The sequence below is a fragment of the Apteryx rowi genome, unplaced genomic scaffold (assembly GCF_003343035.1).
Source record: "Apteryx rowi isolate R43461 unplaced genomic scaffold, aptRow1 scaffold_36, whole genome shotgun sequence".
In the NCBI taxonomy this organism is placed as follows: domain Eukaryota; kingdom Metazoa; phylum Chordata; class Aves; order Apterygiformes; family Apterygidae; genus Apteryx; species Apteryx rowi.
The window spans coordinates 4,215,676-4,241,335 of NW_020450085.1; positions in this window are offsets into that span (position 1 = coordinate 4,215,676).

Here is a 25,660-nt window from a genome sequence, read left to right on the forward strand (position 1 = left end):
CCTGGGACCCGCAGATTCACAAGCCACCTGTACACGAGGGACCTGGACTTCAATGAGTTCTCATATGGGGCAAAGACCAACACACCCTCCATACTGCAAGGTGTGTGTGGGGGGGAATGTATTCTGATCTAAGATTACGCAAATAGACACGAGATATGAAAGAGGCACAGATATGAATGAATGGTATGGGAGAAGTCAGTCAGAGGCTCCTTTTTGCCTGCCTTTCACAGTGGATGTTTACCTAGGCTGATATACATATATTTTTATGCTATGTACAGATTAACCTGAAAAACTCCCGGACCAAGAGTTTATTAGGAAGCATGAAAAAAACAAAGATACTGAATGGATAAGCACAGTAGCCAATCTTTTTAAATAAGATGAAATATCTCATTTCCGAAGAGTAAAAGTTTGGCAGGTATGAAGATGTTTCTTCCGCAGGCATGTTATTCTATGCTCATTTTTTATGAGATTCATTGTATAAATCCAAAAACCATCCTCTATACTTCTGAGGAACACACTGCTGCTCTGTTGGATACAGTTAATATTTAGATGGCTCCCACCACAGCAGTATTACAGCACCTGGTAAGCGTTAATCACAGCACCTTGCACACCCGTAAACACATTGCAGCTAAGGAAACGCAGCACAAGGAGCCCTCATTTCACACAGGAAATCCACACTGGAGTAGCAAACTGATCCTGGGTCTTCCAAATCTTCAGCCAGTTCCTAACCATCGGACTACACCACTTTCTAAGCTCTTGTGTAAGCTGTGCAATTTGAGTTACTCTTTTCAATACTGATGAAAATAATTTCACTGCTAACTTCATATGCAGCAGGAATACATTCCATGTGCTTTTGTTTGTAGAGTGAACAACAGGTTGCCGGGGAAAAAAGGCAAAGAAAAAATTCTTTTTTCAAACTTTTAAAAGAAACTACATGAAATATTAGGAATACTCCCCAATGATGGGAATATGGCATTGCTCATCTCCCACAACACACCACTTACATGAAATAAAAAAGAGCGAAACTGTGTCAGTGGTTAAGGAAAACCAGAAGTCAATTTTTTTTTTTTTTAATCAGAAATCACCATCAGAACATGAAACATAAAACATTAAGAAAATTTCATTAAGCACCAAACTTTTGGCTTTCTAAAAATTTTTAAAGATTCAGTGTGACCTTCTCAATTTGATAATGATGGAATACTTTAAATAAATAAATAAATAAAAGTATCTCTGTTAGTAATGGGCCGCTTTTGGCCCATACAACCAGGACACTAAAGAGAGGGCTAACACTCTAAGTCATTGCAAAAGGCAATGATTTCTGAAGCAGCGAGATTTAGTTTTGGCTGCACCAGAAACCAAGGACAGTATATAAATGAAGTAGCAGCAGTGTTTATCAGGAATTAATAAGAAACTAGACACAGTTCACAAAGTAGCTAAAAACCCAGCAAATACAAAGACGGGAATAAAAGCCATTCGAATGAGGAAGCAAGGGGTGTGCATAAAGCAGAAGGCGATCTCACAAAGGAAATACACTTGGCCAGACTTGCTGGAACGCGCACAGAAAAGAATATTCCTTGAAAACAGCTTATGATCTACCAACGTCACCTTATTTGTGAAACAGAAGCCACAAAACTATGAGACTTACAGCTGAATCAAAGGCAGGCATACTATAAACACTGCATTTTAGCATGGCCAGACACAGATGTGCCTAGAGACGCAATGAAAAAATGAATATAGTAAACAGTAGAGGCAAAAACTCCAACTACTTGTTATGTTATTTGTTAGCCAGGATTCTAGACTAAACAAAAACTAATACTGCAAAGAGAGCTTTGGCAAGACATCTGACATGATGGAAAGAAGCAAAGGCCCAGACACAACAGAATTCACCAAGAATCTATGATAACCAGATGAAATAAATCATGAGATCACCAACTATGCAGGGCACAGGAGGTCCCTTAGCCCTTTGTTTTTGCTATTTGTGGTAAAGGAAGAGGAAGCCTCTTTACTGAGTCTGTGCAGCAGGACATATTACTTTCCTACATGGGCAACAATAGAAGAAAAAGTTTTCCATTTCTTCCGAAGTTTTATCTATATAGGAAAACATTATAGTTCTTTTCAATCTCATAGTTTTATCTTTCCTTCTGAACTTCAGTTCCAACCTATCTGACTTTTATATTGCCAGCTACAGACTGTCTTCTGTTCTTTATGGAAGGCAATGAATCACCTTTAGTTCTCACTACTCATACAGAAGACAACTACAACAAACTGAGATTGCCTGCCTTTAGAGTTTAGGGTAGGCTCTTTCCACTGTCCTGCTTGAAAGGTTACTGGGTCACCAAGTCAGGAGACTTTTTTTTTTTTTTTTTGCGCTCTGTCTTTCAGAAAATAATTCCCTGCACATGCCAGAAATAATTTAAGACCATTTTGAAATCACATGGAGAAAATTTCTATGAGTTAGAGGTGTCAGAACACATAGAGGAATAGCTACATATAACCTAATTCCATGAAGGTGGAAATCCATGTGCATAATTTAAACAAATCTTTATTTCACACTTCATAGATACATAACAGATGCAAGAGGGAAAAAATAAATAAATATTAGGACGCATACTCATTGTGTGCAAAGTTGAACTTTACCACTTGGATACATAGCAAATGCTTTAATGTTCTTGGAAGAATCTTGGTGGGTTTTGTTTGTTTGTTTGTTTTTTAACTGTGATATCATATGAAAGTTTTGTTGATGAATAACAGGAACTGACAAACAGCATACAAGATGATGTTGATAACTGAAATGGATATTTAGAGTAAAAAGGGACATAAAATTTACAGTGGGACTTGAGTTACATACTGAACATTATATGTTAGCAAAAGTAATTTCATAAGGCAAAATCACCTGAATAGCACATTCCAAAGCAGATGGAAACATACTAATGAATCTGCTGTGATAAACAGACAGTAAAAGACTATGATCTTAGGTGGAAATCATGTTTTCTTTTCTGTCCTTTTAATAATAGGCTTAAGGCTGGAATGCCTGACAGGAATTGCTACTGTCCACAGAACAAGCACGGTCTTTACAAGGTACCTGAAACCATACAGAGGAAGAACCATACCATTACAGATTTTCTCTTTTCTTTAGTGTCCAGCTAACACCCACTCAGCGCCAATCATAGAGCATCTGTGGTACTGATCTGGAAGAAATGCCCAAGTAGGGATTGAAGTCACTCTGCCAGTTTGTATTACCTACTGGATGGTCATCAACTTGCAGAAAGTTGTAGTTACTCTTGAAGCAGTTGCGTTATAGTTGATGAAAGAGTTGATAATCTGTTTCTGAGATTTTTGTTTCTATTGTAGGAATGTCAATACCATGGGTAAAGGGTAGATTTGTAAAATAAAAAATTCTGACTGCAGTTCAGAGTGTTTCCCTTATTCAGGAGAAGGTTTACTCCAGAGATCAGCTTTTAGCATGCTCAACATCCTTCACTGAACAGACCAGATCTTCTGCATATGTGACAGAAAAAGTAAAAAGTAAGCATGAAATAAGAGAAGCATTACTAGTGCACAGATTGCTTTCAAACTCCTAGCTTAGTCTAACACTTTAAATTAGAAAGTGCTCTGAATATCATTTGTGAAGCTATCCAGGCAAATTCTGAAATTAATTCATTGGAGGAAAGGCCTCTCTCAGTGATACGTGGGTATAAAATTTTCCATGTGTGCTCACACATTCATACACACATACTTAAATGAAATCAAGCATTAGAAACAATTGAGAACATTCTTCAGGAAAGCAGGTGGTTGTATTTCACAGAGAAATTCTGCAAGCTCAACGCATCAGAGCAGCACTACAGAAACATTAGAGCTGACCATCTCAGTCCTCTCAGCAACATTTTCCACAGACGTCTGCTAAGCCTTCCACTCTTTTACTAATGGGATATTGATGAATGGGTATATTATTCCTTGGAATAAAATGCTAGACGTTAAGGCTTTGGAAGAGGTATAATAAGCAATAGAGAGAGAACCCTCTATAGCTGTTTTAAAAAAGCCTGGAACAACAATGTTGTTTAAAACCCTTTATTCAGAAGAATAAAATCCATGCAACTTCAGCAGCATCTCCTGAATCTTTTTGCATAGCTCATAGGGAGTGAGCTGTGAAATTACAGGGCTACAAGTTTTCCCACTTAAAACCACCTCACTTTAAGACCAAGAGCACCTAACTGGGCACCACGCAATGCTACAGCTGTGMTACTGAGGCAGGCAAAAGGATGAGGAACAGCTACATGACCACCAATTCACAGGGTGTATTGGAGGCCACTGGCCAGCTGTCAAAGCGCAATGAAGTTTTTGAACAAAACCTTCTCTGAGAGCTTGCCCTGCAGGTCTTGTACAGCAAAACTCTCTCTGGGACTTCCAGATGGTTGCAGACAGGCCAGGAAAAAAAAGGCTTTGCCTGGGTTGCAAATCGACCAGCAGCCATTCAAGTATGTTAGTCTGGTGCTGAACACATGCTAAAATAACCTTCAGGATTTATTAACTTAGGCACCATGCTGCACTAACATACTTCTAGGTTTGTAACATGATCAGATCAAGCTTGAATTTGCTTCCAAATGACCATGTAAATTACATTGTTTTAAGCAAGAGTTACACTGTAAAAAGATGGCAGAATTAAGGTGTAAGGACCAGATTTCAAATCCTATTTTAATGTCTAATTCCCCTCAGAGTTGTAAACATAGTACTCTCAAAAATCTAAGTTCAAATTATTCACCTCTAACATGTTGTAAGAAAAGTTTTCTTCATAAAAAAAACTATCACTTCAATTTCTGGTATGGCCAGAGACAATAAAGAAAACCTGTATTGTAGCTGCTTAGCACTTCCTCATTCCAGACCATCAGAAACTCTTTTCTAGACAAGCCACCTATTACTCAATTCACAACCAAGCTGCGGCCCAAAAATAGGTGGGAGTTGCACAGTGGATCTGAAGGAGCCTACTGATACAATCTAGTCCTTTTCCATCAAGCAAAACATGATTACAAACCTTTGAAATACACCAGGAAAAACTCTAGGATTCAGCCTGTGTTATGACTGTTGAATGCTTTAACAAATGGGTTGGTATTACATTGCCTTATTACATCCCTTCCCTGCTCACTAGTCTTTAAAAGGTGTTACTTCCAAAAATGAAATCTCACTGGCAACTGAACAATACATCGGATGCTGAAACTTGGACATAGGATTTTTAGCTTGTGTTTAGCTTGGCAGTCATTTTAACTCACAGCTTTCTGTCTGCCCAAGATTTTTTTCCTTTTAAAAACTGACAAGGGTGCCCTCAAAATTGGGACTTTCCAAGCAAGAGTTTTGGTTAAAGCCTATTTCTGATTGCTGCATATCCTGTTAAGATGCAGAATGCGATACAGGTGCTTTCTCGTGTGCAGGAGTAGATCTGGGGCAGGCCTGACATTTGCACAGCTCACCCTAGGCACTTTAACAGAACTTAAATAGAAGGAACTCAAACCTAAGTTACATTCCAGCGACTATAGACCTAAGCATGTTTCACATGTTGATCAGACAATTTTTAGCCAGTAAAAGATGCTGCTACATGCCAGTAATTTCTCAGCAGAGAAACAAAGAGTTATCAGTAAGCTGCTAACTGAAAACCCTTTTTAAAGCAAATGGAATCTTCCCACCTACTTCAGTGTGCTTTAAATCACTATTTTATTGTGGAACACAGCACCTGCTCCATATGGGGGATGTACTAGGAGCTACAGCTCAGACACCTCCTACTAAACTATAAAAACGCTTGYGATGCTTTGGGGTTTTGTCTGGAACTGTGGGTTGTCTCTCCTACCAGTTTCTTGAAGGAGGACATGTTCAGTTGTACTCACCTGAGAAACCCCTGCCCACAAGCTGGCACCTGATGCTCCGAGCCCCTACGCTGACCACCTGTAGAGGGACAGGGAGTATTGCCCAGTCTCCAGCTTCCTGAAGAATCTGCACCACTGGATGTGGGTAGAAAAATGTCTAAGCCACCGTATGCTAACTTGCCACCTCAATGAAGCCACTGTACGCCAAACCTGTTGGTCTCATCCAGCCTCTTGCCAATGCCCATTCCCACAAAGCACCCAGCAGTTAAAGAAAAGACCTGTCTAGTAAGACTGAAGTAGTGTGTTAAAAGTGGAAGTAAATGATTACAAGCTAAGAAGAAGTTAAAGCAATCTTAGCGTAACAGGTGTTCTTCCTGCTAGTTCTTCTAGTTGCTACAATATTCATCATCTCAAATATATACGGCATGTCTCAGACGCAAGAGCCAGAGAGTCCAGCTAGAGCAACTCACCCCAACTTCCAGGTGGTTGCCTGTGCTTCACAGGCCTTCCATCTCCAGCTATGCTACTTATATTCCTTTGAAGATAGATTTTGAGATTAATGCAGATACACGCCATGTAAGGAGTAGGCCCTTGAGCACCTAAATCCTCTCCAGTTTATACCTGAATAGCCAGATGATCTATCAACTATGTTGATGTGGATTTTTTTGTTTGGTAGGTTTTGTGGATTAAAAAACTTCACAATCAAAATGCCAACTGTTGTGGCTGTACACTGTTGCAAAGTCAGTAATCAGATTCAAGAAAAAAAGCAGCTGTCAATTCAAGAATAATCTTAGGATTCATGTACTCATAGGAAACTGCCATTTTATTAAGTGTTATTTATGTGCTGCAAAACTTTGCTTTGCATGAAGCAGCAAACAAACATTTTTGTTTTGAAAATAGGAGAAATGCCACTTCATTGTTTTTATATAAACCTATCTTGGCTTTTTCCATTTTATCATGTTTTAACTCAATAAAAGTTAATTGTCTGACAAAAATGGGACTAATTAACAAAGAACGAACAATCTTTTTAATGACAAATTTTCCGTGGCAGTGCAACTGTTGTTTAGTTCCTAATACAGTGAAATATAACATGATATTCTGTCCAATACTACTAAAACCAAGCTTGCGTGTACTCTATAAATCCTATGCAAGTCCAAAAAAAAAATATATATATATATATATATATATATATATATGGTTTACTTGCTTTAAATAGCACAGTCAAATATATAAGACATCAGCAATTATTTGCTCAGTCCAGGATGGAATTTTTTTTATACTTAATGGTTAGACACTTTTTTCAAGCATGAGACTGTACCTCTGATACAGAGGAAATATTATGAGGCTGATGAGCTTCATTCTGTCCAGACCTAATATTTTCAGCAGATGTTTGGTGAACTTTTCATTTCTTTTTACAATGTGATATTGTCTAGTTTGCTACATTATTCCTTTGAAAAAATTAGCCATTTGGGCTTTGAAAGAGACATGCGTAATACATTGCAGCTTTTTACATTCATTCAAAAATATTTTTATTAAAAAATAGATACTTCATATAATGACATCTGCGTTTGGTCATAAATTGTCCACTTTGAAAATTTAGCTTTGTTTTTTTCAGTGCTAGAATTTATGTTTGTACGATCCATTAGTATCAAGTGATGCTTATCTGTTTAACAGACAAAACTGCAAAATCCTAAAGGAAACTTAGGTTTTTTCTTTCCTTGCCAGTGGGCAGCTCTATCAGAAATGATAGCTACTGCAGCTGATTTCCTACACTATGGCCTCTCCTCAGCAGAGCACTTAAGCACATGTTCAATTTTAATGACAAGTAGCTTTCTATGGAAAATGATCCAAGTTTCCCATTCATCTGAAGGAAAGGCGAAAAAAAGTATTTGCTGTCTCAAACAAAATGCTTGGTCATTTCCATGAAGCTCTATCATCAGAAAAATATTCTTACAGTTAGGAATGATTCTGGAAGCTCTCACAGAAATAAAAAAGAAATAAGAAGCAATAAACATATATAAATTTTTTTCTTATCCCCCTAAGAGTCAATCACATCTAATTCTCAGTGTACAAAGCAGTACCAAAACCAAAGAAACTATGCTGATCTATACCAGCTGAGGATCTTTCCTAATATTTACACATCAGCCTCACAATCACAGCTGGTAGGCTGCTATATCCTCAAAAGCGAGTTATACCCACCATCATTCTTCCACCATGGCTCACCTAAACATCGGCTATTAGCCCTCCAAGGGCAGGGTCATATCACATTTATTCTGTAAACTGACATCAATGTCTATGCTACTGCATAAACTGAGAGGAAGAGAATCTCATGAATGTTTGTGCAAAGCAGTGAAGTAAAACCATTTTGGATGACTACATTTTTCATGTAACAATAGTAATTAGTAGAGGAAATCACGCACATTAAGATTCAGCTGCTTTGAGAAACTGTGCTGCATTGAAATTGAACACATTTCTCACTCTTTCCTGCAAGTTTGTCACAAAATGCAAGGAAAACGTTACTCACAAATTTCAGAAGAAATATATGACAGGCATCTCATTTCAGTAAAGAGTAATGCTTCATGAGGAACTGAAAAAATGGATAATTTCCCATGTTTGTTGAGGGTTTTACTAAGTGAAGTAGTTTTTCTTCTGTTTTGTGATTCAATTTATTCTATGCATTTATCTATAAAGCAGTAAAAAGCCTGGAACAAACAGTATGCATCAGGTAAACAATCAAAGCTAACATTATCTGTTAGAAATACCAGTRTAAAGCTGCTCCATATTAGTTCAATCAAAGGATGTCTACAAGCAAGATAATGGGCTAAGACATGTCTCATGTATGATGGATCTAAGCGTATTACCTTTCTGTTATTCTACCTTTCTTTGATGATTTAACAGAGTATGAGTTAAAAAAAAAAAAAAAAGTAAAGAAGGTAAAAAAAAGGTAAAGTTTTTCATAACAACAGGTTGTTTTATTTACCTACTTTTGACTTAAGAAGTGATTTATCTCTGATATAAGGTAGAAAATTGTCTATCTTTTAATACAGGGTACAGATTAGGTGCTATGTAAACACTTCCAAAAGTAACTCCTCTAAAGCCACAGCATTCATTTTTCTTCTCCAGTGCCTATATGCTGACAGATGGAATGACATGTTTTGGGTCAGGGGGCTTTGCCACCAAGCAGAACAAGTCAATTTACATTCTCATCAAGATCTAGCAGCTTGTGTTTGAGTTTCCTTTATGATATTGGTAAAGTATCCCACTTTGGAGAATACAAACTTACCCTGTTAAAAGCAAACACTCCAGCCGTCTCTTATCTTTCTTTATAAGGCTCCAGGCTGGACTGTCCTAWCCAGAAAACTCTTTGATTTACTTAATCAATCAGAGGTGCAGTTGTTTGATGTTGCATAAATTTCCATCTAGCCATTTAAGTGAGTTCAAGTGCAACTTATCCACAGCAGATGCCAAATTCACCCTGCAGTTACACTCACTTAACGCCACAGACAACGGGACTGCTTAGGCATGAGGAGGGCTGTTCTCCAAACACGGAAGTTACTCACACTGTATTACAAAGTATATATGCAACTGCACAGCAAATACAATATGCCAAGCAAATAACAAGCAACAAGTTTATGTCTTAAGGAAAAAAAATTAAAAACTTTCTTGTACAAGAAGGTACAAAATAGAACAGAGCAAATATAATTTTCTTATTAATTCCAAAAAATATATAGGTAGAGCTTGAACAAGTTGGTGAACCTGGATAGATATAAAACAAGCCTGGAAAGAGTAAGTTAGGCACAGAGTGGTAGCTGGTCATTATTTCAGGGATGCTTCAGGTCACTGACAGGATTTCATTATTATTTGARGGTAGAAGGCCATCCAAGCGCATGGGGTAGCGTGAGAGTATGCTGGCGCAAAGACGAAAGAAGAAATGGGATTATTTACTCAATCAGCAGAGTTATAGCCACAGAATCTGGTTCAAGATGTAAACTGCTGAAGACTTGCAACACATCTCTACACACATTCAACATGTCTTTGTAATATCAAAACGCACAGGGATCCAGTGCAACGCTGATCAACTGGAAAAGAATGACCGAAAAATAAGGAAGCTTGCTATAAGGAAAAGAGAAGGAAAATGTAAGCTGGTAAATGGCTGCCAAAAGGCTGGAGGCTGCAGGTGACATGGATTACTAATTTATTCTGGGTTTCTAATAAGGCATTTAAACATGTTGTTCTTAGAGGAACTTATAGGTGTTCCTGAACCAGTAATAAAGACTACATCTCCTGATGACTTCATTAAACAGCACAGGATTCAGAACAAATACATACCATTAAAAAAAAAAAAAAAAAGTATTTAAGAACTGCTAGGTAGCAGAGTTAAATAGATTCTTAGAAGTAAAAATGTAGCTTCCAAAAAAATAGAAATTATGCCCAAACAAAGAATACAGAAAACAGCACACATTCCAGCAAGCTACACTGGCGGCCACAGAAAGTTTGAGCAACTAAAAGCTAACAGCACAAAAACTAACAAAAAATTTACAACCATATTAGAAGCAAGAACCCCACCAAATACTTTGTGAGGCCATCAGATGATCATGGTGAAAGAGAAGCATTTAAGAAAGATCAGGCTGAAGCAGAAATAAAACATGTATTCTTTGCAGTGGTGTTCACTACAGAGGCACTTGGCAGGTTTTCATATCAGAAATAAAGACTAAAGCTCCTCCTGACATCACTGATACCATTTCAAGCCCTCCAGGATCTGCTCAAAACCACTGAATAAGTCAGATATACTTTTCGTATCTATTAAAAGTATGACTGCAACCTGAGGAAACATATCTGACATCACATAAATTATCACATCTATTGAAAGCAGCATGGTAAAAACATGGAGTTCAGTGCAAGCTGTGAAAGCCACCAGATACACTAAATCAAGCCTATTTTCATCTTTCTGGTCTCACAAATGTACTGCTAGATCCACCTAAATTTACTTCTTAAAAAAAATAAATAAATAAAAACTTAAGTTAAAAGTTGGAATCTTAAGGCTTGATCCTGTTTTATCACTAGAATCAGTGTGAAATTTTGCTTTTATATCAAGGTGACTGGACCAATCTCATAGAGTCCGAAAGTGCTCTTCCAGAGAAGCAGAAGTTTGAGGAGGATAGTAAGGCCAAGAAAATTCAAAAGTGGATCTTGCAGACAAAATGGCCAGTCAGGCCAAGAGGAAGGAGATAAGCACAGTGGCCTGAGAAACCAAAAGGTCTCAAATACAATGCAGGTCAATTTTCCTAACTCAAGCTTCATTAGACAGATGCATACCCACCACTGCGGGCAGGCAGACTCACAAATCCATCCACCCTCTCCCCCACCACCCCCTCTCCTAAGCAACATGGTTCCTTTGTGCCCAGGAGCCCGGGCACAAAGCTAAGCGCTGCTGGGGGTTCTGGAGCACACTCATGTAATAACTGTCCAACATGAAAATAAAAGTTTTCTGCCCATTTCTATAAAGCACAGAAACTGGAAGACACACCACAGGAAAAAAAGAAAAGGGAGCACAAAGCACAAAAAAGAGAAAAATACAACATACCTTAAGTCAACCAGTATGATTTATGTTGCAACCCTGAGTACTAGCACTAGACCCTCATCCACAAAGCCAGAGCCTGATGGTCATTGAACAGTCTGACTGCTTCCCATGAATCACAATTACAGAAATACCTGTGATAAATGGCCAAAACTCACAGTGCTCAATAACCCTTAACTCCTTTCAATTTTTTAACATACAGTGGGGGTGGTTTAACAGATACACATTGGTTTGCAAGAGAACTTGCCCAGAGACAGTTGCTCAAAGTTTCTTTACTTTCCCTGAAGGAAAAAAGTGATTTTCCTTTTATCTGTCTGCAGATGTTATTTCCTTTTTGCATTCTAACACATTGAATTATTTACAGTGGCTAGAATGGCTATGTAAAGAGACCTGTTTTTATTCACTAGACCTGCAGGCCATGTGTTTGGGTCATCCTTACATTTATGGGGGCGGGGAGAAAGGAGAAAACCTCCATTCTTTCCTCACATTGTTAAGGTTACAGTTTAAGGACAGACTCTCCAGTAGCAATATGCTCATCTCAACATCACTACCCAAATTTCAGGTGTTACATCAATTTTACAGGGTTGCTGGGGCAATGTTAATTCTGCACAGGATAGAAAGTGGACCCGAGTTGGTTGTAGTCTGTGGTCAGTACAACTCTGGCAGTGCTAGCAGGTGACTGTGGCTTTATAGAGAAGTGATAGCAATCCAGTTTGCTGTCCAGACATATATTCTTCTTCATACTGATGCTATGTTAGAAGCAGGAAGAGAAAGATAGTCTAGGTGTATGAACTCTAAATTCATCTTTAAGAACCTCTCTCTCTTATATAAAACCTTAGAAGGGACTAGTGGAAGCAGTGCAACAACAGGGAAAAAAGAGTAAAGAAAGACAGAAGGCACCAAGCTAACTGTAGATGTGCCTATTCTCTTCATTTCAGCTAGGGAAGTGACTTTGCATGACCTTCCAGCTGTTGGACCCACAATTCCAACCAAAAACAAGATTTTTTTTCCCCCCTCACTCATAATCCTGATTTCAGAAGAATGCAAATCTAGAGGCRAAAACCTGACACCGCTGAGTTTTCCCATGGCACTGAATGGGCCTTACACACTGAACCAGGCGCAACGGCCCGACTTTTTGATTACCCCTGCACTGAACAGTGGGTGACCAAACCACCTCAAAGCATAAACAAAGTTCATGAACCCTGACAAACCTTTCATCAAACCTGGCTTTTCTCTTTCACCTGCAGCAAAAAGTGAATGACACACACATTTCACACTTCCATGCCTCCATGTGTAAGTGAGAAAATGCACTTGAGAGGAATGATCACAGATTGTTAGATCATAATTTTTTCATCTGAAAACCTGATGTACAGATCTGTTGTGCAGTTAGTTAATTGGGTAAGTTAATTAATAAAAGGTTGTCTTATGGGAGCTTTCTAGATGAATGATTATCCCTACCTAAGTGACTGCAAAAGCAAACATTATCAAGCAAATATGAAATGAAACAGAAACCAGGAATACTGTACGTATAAGAGGATAAAAAAGACTATCTTTACAGGCATGTCTAATTTTTTTTTTTATATATATTTTCTGATAACTGGGACCATAGTAAGAAGTCTGGAATGACTTCTCATTGTAGTTGTCTCTGTCTCCAGGGCTCTTTCACCCTCTGCCCAAGCTCCTCACCTCTCTGCAGATGCCTATTCCTCAGCCCCTTCCATTCTTTTTAGCTTCTTCAAGCTCCTTCCACAAGCTGGCTGTGGCTTTCACGGCAGCAACAGCATCATAGTTGTCCCATTTTGTGCTCCCTCAAGAGGGTAACAGGGATGTGAGTCTTGTCACCACATACTGCTGTGGTTCAAGCAATGACTAGGGCTAGTCTATAAGGATTTTTAAATACCACTACTGTGCTACAATATACATCTATCATCTTTTGATAACTAGTCCATTGTGGGGAATAAATTCAAAACTATTTTGAACTACTCAACTCCCTCAGTGAAAAGAAGGGAACTATTCACTGAGACATCAAAACATTCATAGCAGCAAAGTTTTAGCTCCTTTGTCTCACCCTAGTCTTTTACTAGGGTGACTCTTTTACTGCCAGGTTTTACCTCGTTGCTGAACCTGGGTGAGAAAGTTTTCATTCTAGCTGCCCAAAATAATGTCTCGCCTGTAATTAAAGGTAGTAGTTCAGAGTTCTAGTTGACTGCCAAGTCTATGCTGATCACATATATGGAAATTAACTTCATCCCTTAAAAAAAAAAAAAAAAAAAAAAAGCACAAAAAAACCCTCTTATTAGATCTGAACCTGAGGTCATTTACACAAGGGAGGAAAGGTTGTAAAGCTGGGTCTCCATTGTCTCTGCACTCCAGAGCCCACGAAGCAGGGGCCAGCACACAGCCCGCTGTAGGTTCACTTCTAAGATCATTCTCAGACCAAGGAGAGAATTTGATTCCCAGGTTGGCACTACACACACACGGCATGACAATTAGCCAAAACTCCAAGCAAGAGAGAGCAACAATCAGCGAGCCTAGGCTCAGAGCAACAGTCAGGGATGGGCTGTACAAGTAACTTTGAGATAAGCTATGCTACAATATACTTTCCTCAACTCCCTCTGTGGGCAAAGACCCAGCATACTGACTGGGAAGCTGAACCTGTACTAAGTAGGCAGGGGGKGTTTGTTTGTATTTTAATGGTGGTGTCAGTTTGTCTTTAATGCACTGCAAATCCAAGCATTTATTGCTTATGAACAGTCCTGATTCAATGCCATAATTCATATTAAGAATATCATATATTCAAAAGGTAGCATAGCTTTTCACACTGACAGTCTTTTCTCAGCCCTGCATAAAAAAAAAAAAATGTGGGAGAGCTCCTAGCAGACGACTTGTTAGATTATTGAAAGCAAAGGAAAAAAAAGGTTTCTGTTCGCTTTGATCTCCAAATACTTCACTCAGCTGCCACCTTTATGGTTCTGGAGTTACACAAATCTCCTGAGAACTAGCTCAGAACTAATTCATGGAGTCCCAAACCTATGGTCTCTTCCTCCATACATCCAACATGCCTCAGAGGTGAGTGATACTTTCAGTTCCTGCCTACCTGCATATTTATCTTGCTCTTCTGTTTGAGGCCCTTTCTGTTGCGAAGCCCACTGAAGCTTCCTCTACCAGATCCATGAGTCAGAATGGGAGCAGGGGGAACTCTGTCCTTGGTTTGTCTTTAAACAATCTCAGCAGGCAGTTTGGTCTCAGAGCCCTTTTTCTGCTCCCTACAACTCAAAAAAGAGAAATAATTTTTTTAGCCCCAAATGAGTCTCTTAATTTCATTGTCCGTAAAATAAAGTTTCCCTTCTTGTAAACTTCATTAGGATCAAAACTGAGAACCATTACATAACACCAGTAATTATACTGTAAGTTTATTACATACTATGATATATCACATAAGACATATGGTATTACTATAAAATATTATTGCTAAACAGTAAATACTTATGTTGCCAGAAAGGAACATAGCATATATCACAATACTGTATTATTTACTACAACACAAGAATTGCCATCCTATATTAGTATGAAGGTCCATCAGGCATAGTATTGACTGACGCCAGTATCAGACGTTTAAGGAAGAAGTCCCTACAGGGGCAATTATAGACTAATTTACCCATCAGGGAAATTCCTTTTTAAACTCCATCAATTAGCCCCTGAGGCATAGGGATTTATATCTCTTATGTTTTTAATCCTTCCTAACATAACTCTAGATTATCTCATTATGCTTGTAAGTGTTTAACCCTTTTCAAAGCCTGCTAAGCTCATTTTACTTACTCTAACAATTTTAAATTACGCAAATCTATCTCCAAATATGTGCAGATAAACACAACAAAAACAAATGTTAACAGGCAAACTGTTAATGGGAATTACATATAAATCCATCACATGTATAATGGACAATTCAGCAAAGTTAATCACTGAAAAAAATATTATGAACATTCAACCTAATAACATATTCCAATAAACTTTTGTGGATCAGATAAAGCCGTGTCCAGAATGGCAAAGTCAAGCATCAGACTCCACAAACATCATCTCTGGTATGTTTTCAACAAATATCAGTAAGCTTATTTTTGTGAATGTTTTTCCTATGTTACAGTATCCACTACATCATGGAGCTTCCCAACACAAAATTGCAGATGGATTTCTGTTCTCTGTCAGACCAGTAATTTAGCAATTTCATGGAGAGCAATACAGGAGACCACCATGAAATTCAGCAAGAGAGCCCATATTCTCATGGAAAGCAAAGAAAACATCTTCGGCATCCCCTTTCAGTGGCCCCTTGACAGGAAGGCTATACACAGCTAAAGTTTCCTGCTTGCTGCAGAGCTGCTGGGAACAGACTGAGGCAGGCAGGCATGGGAATCAGCTGACCATATTAACAAGCGCTTGCCTAGCCAGCCTTAGGAGCTGAAAAAGAAAGGCTTATAAAAGCGAGGCAGAAGTCCTGCCTGCTCTGTGAATACAACAGGACACAGGTCACATAACGGGATTTAGCAAAGAAAAATGCTTGTGCATAGGACTTAACACCTGACCAAACTCAGAGTTCTGGAGAACTGTCAGATTCAGACCTGGGGAAAAACCTGAAATAATCATCTAATTAATCCAACATATGTATTTATTAGTGAAAATATTACTTTCTTCTTTTCTTAGTAGCTTTGAGATAGTTCATCAACTTTCTAAAGACAGAAAAGGGAGTTTTGAATCGCATCAGACTATTAGCAACCTTTTCTCTGGGTACATAAGGCTACCTCGGGGTGGGGGGCAGGGGGGAGGTTTTTCAGGCAACAGTACAAGTACTCTTCAGGAAAGCAAGCTCAGCTCCCCTCTGACCGCTACAACAGCAAGGCTGATCAAGTGTTTCCTCCTACTTTTACCTAGGGAACTTTATGGATGCACTGTTACCACTCCTCTGAGCCATTCATGTCTTCCAAACTCCAGCAGCTCCATCCAGGGCTGTTCCCTACTCTCCTGTGCACTCAAGTAACAAAGAAAAGAGCAACCTCTTCCCATCCAAACCTCAGTCAACCTGTGTCGACATCTCCTGACAGCCAGGCAGGCAGGCACAGAAGATGCTGGCTATGAACAAGAGCCACTTACCCTCTCCTACATCTTCTCACTGCTAGTCACTAACTTATTCCTAACTCATGCTAGGGAGACACTCCCAGTCTTGTCCACAGTTCTCAAATGCCAAAAGTTAACATAAAACCTCCCATAAGATGCTTGCCTCTCTAACACAACAGCATTCCCTGCCCTCCCCCCTCCCAAAAAAAGCATGTGAATAACTGATGTTATGGCTCACCAGAATCAAAAATATTTCACATCGGCCCAAGACTGAATTTATCCTGAATTTTAGGCAGGATCAAAACATTTGTTTCAGGTCAAAAAAAMCCTACTCTTTCTCACTTGCCCCAAGCATTGTTTTTTTGGCAGGAAGGAATTTTTAATAAAAGCTAAAGAACTAAATTCACTAAACAACAATCTCCCAGTGGTTGGAATGATCACAGTAGTCATAGAGAATCCAAGTTCACATTCCCATGCCAAGACAAGCAGAAAAGCAATCTGAACCCAGATCTCTTATATCACACCCCTGAAGAACATTACATCCAGGGGTCCACAAACTGTAAGGAGGGGAAGGATGTATCAGCACTACCTCACACCACCCTCACTGGTCTGTGATAGGCACTCCAGTCCCAACAGGCTTTTCTTCAGCTGAAACCATTTGCTGGATTGGAAGGAATCTAAGGATAATTGCAAGTGAACCAACAGTGGAGTTTTTTTTGCTTAATAATGTATTCATTGGAAAAAGAAAAACAATCACCTAGCACAGAACGAAAGCCGTAATTCTATTAAACTGATGGGCGCAACTTCAGAAGCTGTGTTAGAGGAGTAAAACATAAAGGATTTTCAGTGTTTTAAAGCATCTAGAATAGAATAGGTCATACAGATTGTAATGGTGGGAGTGAGCACAGGAGGTGTGCAAGAAGCCTCCTCGCACAACAACAGTCTCTCCCTCAATATTAGGTACAAAAAGCCTGCTTGCACCTGCTCCTCTGTGCCTGGAGAGCTATACACTGAAAAGGAAGAAAGAAGGGGGTGGGGGGTAAATAAATAAATAAATCAAGGCTTTGCTACCACACTATCACCCCCAAAGAGAGGTGCCAAGTGCTGGGGGATACACACCACATATGCCAACATAAGCAAGATTACAGCTACCTTAAATACCACAGGCAACTCCATATACAGCTGATGTTCTGTTGTTTATAAGCAGAATGTTATTCAGGCCAGAAAGCATTTTATATGCAGCATACTTTGATTTCTGACTACATTCTACCTATTTAAAACAGGTTCTGCCAGCCATGGAGAAATTAAAAAGAAGGCATCTGCTGGCACTCTGGTACTCATTCTCTCCGAAGCAGTAAGAATATTATTTAGGAATGTCATTGCTGGCAAAGTTTCAAAACCATTCAATGCCAGATTAAAAAAAATAAAATAAAATCCCTTGTATAATTAAACATCTCCCTTCCAAGCCTGCAGTGTCAGGCACGGAGGGGAAGCGGTGCAGTCAGATATTCCAGGCCCCTGAACAAGCAGTCATTGGCAGGCACAATTCACCCAACCTGTTTTTGAAAGTCAGAATGAACCCCAAACATTACTCCTTTCCTTAGCTATCGTTGCTAGCAAATAGCTTACATTTTGTTGCTTGAAGGCTCAGATAAAACACCTTTCCCTATAGGATACCATCTCAATCCTAGCCGCCCACCCGTCAAGAATGTCCTTACCTTTCAAATACTGGACAGAATTTTGCATTTCCCAGCAGAGAAATCCCTTTTTCAAGTCTTAACAGTTTTCCTCGCAGCAACCCCATACTCCCTCAGTGGTTTGGCAGGCTTCCCAATTAACTGCCTGCTCGGGTAGAAGACCCGCATTCACCATGACTCTATCAACTTTCACTGACTCTGAAAGTCTTTATAGGGTGCTTCGCTGAACTGAGCAATCCCGTCACCCTACAAAATCAACGGGAAGTCTTTGGTGAAACAGGCTTTAAGTGGCTCAAACAATTCTCTGGAGGCAACTCTTGTTCAGTCTTTACAGAAAGACTCTAAAGCAACTAGGTTCTTTACTCAGACTCCTCCTTTAAGCTCTTAATCAAGATCTGAGGTCCTACCATATGCTTACTAGTATCCCAGACAGCAGGCTGTCAAAGACCACCAAAGGCCTAGCTGACCAACTGTTACCTTCTAAGGAATTTCCAAATAGGAATAGTCTAAGATAGCTTTTTGTAAGGGAAGAGAAACACAAATAGAAAGGGCAGTCAGGATAGCTGATAGTAGGATGTAAAATTCTAGGGAAGCAAAGGTCCAAATTTTCTGCTAAGGGACTGGGGAAAATCAGAAGGAAGCCAACCTGATAGGACAGGCTTGGATCGCCTGTGCTAGGCAGGTGTACAGGGAGCCGTTCATGCTTACAGAGCATACCTGGGCCTGCCATGCAACCAAACTCATGCAGACAGGCTGTCCACAGGCTGCCCACTAGCTGCCTCCAAGGTGGAAAATAGGCAAGCTGGGGAGCATGTTGTGCGTATGGACACTCACTTGCACTCACCTATCAGCGGCACCAAAGCCGAAGAGAGGACTGGCAGGAGGGACTTCCAAAGCCTACAGTGACATTTGCCAAATTGAATACGGTTTAATTTCTGGGACAGCCTAGAAAGGTAGTGAAGGGTCTGACTGATGAACATCCAAATCCCAGACAAATCTCCGGACACTTCCGTTGAGCCAAGTGTTTGAACTAACTGGATTCTTCACTCAGAGCTGGTTATACTGGGAGTTGGGTAGGAGGAGATAGTTTTCACCTGCTGGAGCATTGCCACCAGAAAGGCAGAAGAAACATGTGCAAGAGATTCCTGTAAATATAACTTCCAAAATTCAGTATTTCCAGGAATTAAATCACAGTGCCAGAATAGCTGATTTGTTGGCATCTAGATCTAATCCAATACCTCCCCTTCCAGGAATAACATCAAATTTTAGAGGATGTACAGTGCCACAGCAGTGTTCATTTCTAATAGCTTTTCATCTGCATGAATACCAGGGATTTTGGTTCACTGGGCTGTATATTTCGGAGTTAGCTTCACACTCTCTCTCCACTTGTAGCCCGGTAATATTCAGACAGTCTTTTACTGCAGGTGTATTAAAATGACCTGATTAATGTGTTCTTGACAAGGTTTTAATTTTAATAGCATGACATACATGGTATCTTAAGTTCTATCTTATGGCTCTCCTGGTTGTTATAAAGAGAATTTTGATTTCATAGACTTTTGAAATGCAGAATACTACTTCTAGTTTTCTTCCACAAAACTGTTTCAACACACCTCAAGTTTTCACTATATTTTTGAAGGATTCCACTAGTTAAATTTTAATTGAATTTTCATAGAAGATTCCTTAACTTGTCCTTCAATTATACATGTGGCTTCTTCACATTTCTTTCTTTTTCTTTGTGCATGTTCTTTGTTCATGTTTTTAATTTCTCCAAAACCACTTAAAACTTTGCCAAAGGTTAATGCTCATTGGTAAATAAGATTCTCCTGTTTTAAATGAATTTGTGAGCAACCAACATAAAAGGGTGGCATAATACTGTAAATCACACTTGTGATCATTTTAAAAAGTCAGCATATCACAGCTAATTGTATCGTTTCATGTGACCATAGATTACCTCACCTCCAGGTTCCTGGGATCTTGACAAATGTGTGATTAGCTCTGAAGGACAAATATTTTGGACTGACATTTTAAGAGAAAAGGCCACCAAATACATGCATAAAATATACAGAAAGTAAGCATCAGTTGGACCAAGGCAGACTGTTGTTTTACTGCTGGCAACACAAAGAGGTGCAGAAACCATTATGAAAGCAAATAGATTTCTCTTCTGCTGTACATATACTGCAAAATGCTATGCTGCAGACTGATGGTACATTTCAGCAATGCCAATAAGCAGAAAGCTATTTCAGTCTTTTTAAAAGAGATGTTTAAAAGTTGCATTTTTATTACTTCAACTGACTGGCCCTCAGAGGGCCTATTAGAGTAAACTTTTTCCTTTTCATGCTTCTCATAACCAGATCACTAGTATCAGTGCAATCTGACTTTATTCAGGGGAAAGAACCCAGCTTAATAAAATGGATGTATAAAGATGCTCACCAACAGTTTACAAGATGGAGAGATTACACTAGTACTTCCTACATGATTAGAAACTTCCTTTAAGACCTGTTTTAAATGCATCCCTACTACTTTCAGGCAACTGAAAACTCTCCTAACAGAAGTTGTACATGCTAGCCATTTGCAGGCCATGTCATCACATAATGATGCTGGTTTGCAGCACTCCGAGCACAAGGTTGCTGTTATACAACAGGTCCCAGATTTTTTTGATACTTACTTTGAACACGTAACACTGATCATCTTTAACAGCCTAGAAATTTGAACAAAATACTGTATTGATCTTAGAAATAACTAAATATACTGTTAACCACTTAAGTTAAAAAGGCAGGCTTGCAAATCCATGCCATTGCAAAGCTGACTTCTCAATTTCCTGGAGAAAAAAACCAAAACACCACAACACACACAAATACAGGACACCTGGATGGCCTAATTACTGCTGCGTGAGTACTGATTTCAGGCAAGGCTTCCAGCTTACATGCGCTACTGCAAAACAAACAGTGCTTGCAGAGGAAAGCTAACGTACCCTGTCCCCCACTATGCCGGGTCATTCAAATTAAATAAGCCAATCCCAGTTTCTTCCCCCTGCTTCAGAGAAAGGCCAGTTCACGAATTAAACCTTTCCTTGCAGACACACAGCAAAAGTGTAGCCCCTATTCTCTGAATTTCTGGAAGAATGAAGGAAAGGAAAACAAAACAAAACCAAAAAAAAACAAGGGCGGGGGGAGAAAAATGCTTACCAGTTAGGAGAGGGGGGAAAAAGAGGGGAAAAAAAAATTTAGCAGCCAGCTACAAAATGTCCAGTATAGTGCTACAGTTGCCTGCCTCTGTGAAATTAGAAGATAAGACTCCTAAAAACCATGATGGGGGGGGAAAAAAAAAAAATCCTAGAAGAGAACTATTATCCAGGGAAAGATTACCAGTGATCAGATACATACCCAGGTGAAAGTAATCGTTTTATATTTTAGATGCCACAGCTATATCAGGAAAAAAAAAAAAAAAAAGGATATTAAGGAATAAACACAAAAGGGAAAAAAAATCCAGAATACTCTTACCTTTCCCACTTTTGGGTCCTTAGCATCCTTAGCACACTAAGTAGCAAATGTGAATCATCACAACAACAGATTACCTTGCAGCAATTCAGTTAAAAAAAAGAAAAATCAAGACAGCCACCCCCTTTGGCCTGTTTTCTAAAGCCTTATATGAAGCCACAATGGCTTTGGAAAGTCCATTTGCCTCCTCTCTTTCTCCTGGCGAGAAGGGTTACACAGACAAGCTCCTGCTCCACGGACAGCCAGAGCTCAGTCACAGTGTAAATTCCTGTGGAAATCAGAGCAGATGTACCAATGGAAAATTAACACAAACAAAAAAAAGCAGGATTTCACCTCTGATTTCATTTCAACCTCCGATTTCACACAAACAGATTTTGTTGTTAGTAATAAAGTCAGGAAAAAAAACTGACTACTCGAAGACTCTTTTGCCATGTGATATTCAGACCCCATACTTCTTGGGGAGCAACTCAGCCTGCTGCTTTTTTCCAGCCTCACCTTTACTGATACACGGTCCAAGGGCTGACCAGCTTCACACAGGCTGCTGTCTGGGGAAAGCTCTGAATCTCTCCCTGTCACTGAATGCAAGTGCCTTCCTTCCACAGCCAGTGGAGATGATGTTTTATTTCAAGGTTTTCTTAACAGGGGACATATTTAAATACCAATACTGCAATCAAGAAAGTCCACTATTTCCCTATAGACACATCAGACTATCTAAGAGAAGTCAGAAGTGAGACAGTCTTGCGCAAAGCACAGTCTGAGAATGAGGCACCGCTTGAATTGCGCTGACACCCAGCTCCAAGATTTCAAAAGAGCTGTAAGTGGTACATATGCTGTCTGCTGGCCTTCTGCACAGGGCAAGTGTCATCCATACTAACAGACATATGCTTGTGAAGAAACAGATTACGGAGATGATACACTTGGTTTCCTTTTAAATTTATCTGTAAGCCTGTGAAGTTCCCACATTTTACTGAGGGTAGATGTAGGCTTTTCACACTGAAATGAACATTCAGCACAGAAAATCTTCCCGATTCTACCCCCAAGCCTCATAATAAGCTGCTTTTTTTATTGCCTGAGCTTCTGCAGCAGTGTAAATGCATTAAAATCAAAGTTTTTGTGGTTTTTTGTTGTTGGGTTGTTTGTTTGTTTGTTTGGGGGGGGATTCTTCCTAAAGTCCAACTCTCATGGCCAGAGAGTGACCTCCAGACCCCAGTGTACGATACAGTTGCAAAGACCAGAAAGCAGGTAAAAAGACTGGGGTTTTTTTGTTGTTTTTTTTTTTTGTTTGTTTGTTTTTAAGTCTTATGATTTTAAAATCCAATTTACTTATGCTGTTGGGCAATACAAAATGCTGTAGTGATGAGTCATAAAATAGTGATGCAAATTTTTTTAAAATAAAGAGTTTTTACCAGTCATGCATGTACAGAGAGAAATGAGCAGTTCAAGTGTGGTAATTTTATATGAAAGTAGTACATTAGCAGGTCTATACCTGTGTATTGCTGCACCTGCTTTAAATGGACCCGAGTCATTCAGAGTGGTGCAAACCAAGATTAATTCCACACAAGCCATGGGACCAAACACTCCCTTGGTAAATCTCAGCTTGATGCCCATTAGCTACCATAAGAACAGCGGGCTGGTAAYGGCTGTCAGGTCTGCACAGCAGGCAGCGCCACTCTGAACAGGGCTCAGCACAAGGCCCTCGCCTCCGGGGCCACGGGAACCGCGAAACCCAAGTCACCACTGAACGCGGGGCAGACGGTTCGTGTCCCAGAGGTGCCCTGCAGGAGTGCAGGCGCATGAGCAGGCCTCCATTCTTTATCTGCAACCCACAAGCATCTGGAAAAAGCCACATTTCAAAACTGCAATAGAGAGGCACCATCATTCCTGCTGCTTATCTCCAGGAATCTCCCGGGAGTGTTTCATCCTGCATAAACTGTAATTACAGGGGCCTAATCAGTAAATTCCATGTTGTATTTCATCTTGCTAAACGTCTATGTTACTTTCAATCCTTCCTTCTCATAACAGATCTGAGCGAGTACGTGGAAACAGAGTAAGTGGATAAATAAGCAGGGGCTCCCCTTTAACTGGAGCAGGGTTGTTTCCAAGGCCACACAGAGAAATAGAGGGACATAATACTGTAAATGAATGACAGCTTCAGTCACCTAATACATCTGCAGCAACTGTTCTGGCAGCATGTCGTTGAGCCCAACAAAGGTTTTATTTAACATCATTTGTATATACAACTTCTTTTTTTAATGACCTACATAGAGGCTACTATGATATAGTGGCTGCGTTTGGACAGAGGAAAAGTTTCAATTATAGAAGCTCTCACTATATTTAAAAATCTTTGTTAGTCTTCTGTCTGCCAGTCTAGTGAAGCAGCCAATTTGGAAAAGCACCTTGTACGAATACCACAGCAGTCTCTGAACACTGCTGGCATCCTCCATCATTTAACAAGGCATAAAATCCCAAATGCAAAACCAGCCCATCCGCAATAGTATGTTATGCAATACTTGTTTGCTTATATTCTGCAATGCATTGAAACCCTGAGCAAGAGTCATCTCCACCATGTTTATCTGCTGCAGTTTGGAAAGCAATTCCTGCAAGCTCTTCCAAAAAACAACTAGAAAGGGAGATTATTTTTTCTTCTGTTCCCTTATAAATATCCATCTTTCAGACAGAGACCCCCTTTGTTGTAGCTGAACCAGAAGGCACAAGAAAGGAAGAGGAGATCACTAGTGGGAATTTGAATTCAAAGAATTTTTTTCCTGAAGATTTTATTTTTATTTATTTTTTTTTTTTACACTTTTACTTAATAAGGTATTTAAATGTTTGCAACTAAATTACCAATACTCAATTTGAATATAAATTATTTGATTTCTCAGAGACATAAGACACAGGTTGGGATAGATTTTTGAGAATTTCATTTTCAGCAAGTCTTTTGAAAGTCTGGCCATACTCCTGGCAATCTTGTCCCTCTCCCATCTTTTCCACAAGGTAGGACATTAGTCAGAGCCTTGAAACAGTCTGCGGAACAACCTCTACTGCCTGACTAGATTTGAATCTACATCTGGCAGATCTCTCTCCTGAAGCTGTCCTATGAATGTTTAAATATTCATTTCACACTGCTAGTGCTAGAAGAACCATTCCCTAAATAGACCTGAAGTGTCCAGGACTTCTTTACAGCTGTCCTATGCCTTTTCCCAAGCCTAAAGAAACTGAAACAAAGATACAAATCTCAACCAGGAGTTCATGGCCACCAGAGCAGACAGCCTGACAACCTGAACTGCACCTGGAAAACAGCATAAGCAACAAAATGAATTCATCCTTAGCAATTTGCATATAAAAGTGCTTGATTTATGTTGTGCCATTCACTGCGAATTCAAAATGAGGTATACTTCTTGCTGACCTTTGTGCCTCTGATGTTGTGGAAACAAACACCTTCAGATTTCATAATGCTTAAGAGTGGCAAACTAATCTTGAAGGCATTCAAAATATCCAGTACTGAGATGTGCCAGATAGGTCATTTACTCACTGTTCTTCACCCAATATAAAACATTTTTATTTACCCCCCCCCCTCCGTAGCCTTCCACTGTTATAGAGTTCTCAGCTCAAGCCCATCCAGCCAGCTGAGCTTTGGGAAGGGAACACAGTCAAATATCTGCAATGTAGACATTGTAAAATATCTTTCATTTCACTGGACTTTGCACCCCAGTATTTTCTGTAAGCCTTCTGTGCAACACAATATGAAGCAACTAATCAGGAAATATTAAACAAACAAATGGCAAACTGCAGCAAAAAATATATATATATTCAGATCATCCCCCTAGATCAGTAATTCTGGAGCTACTCAGCATATAGAAATACCCCTCAGAGATGGGAGAATCTCAACTATATATGAAATTTCCCAAACTGAATTGCTTATAGGAAACA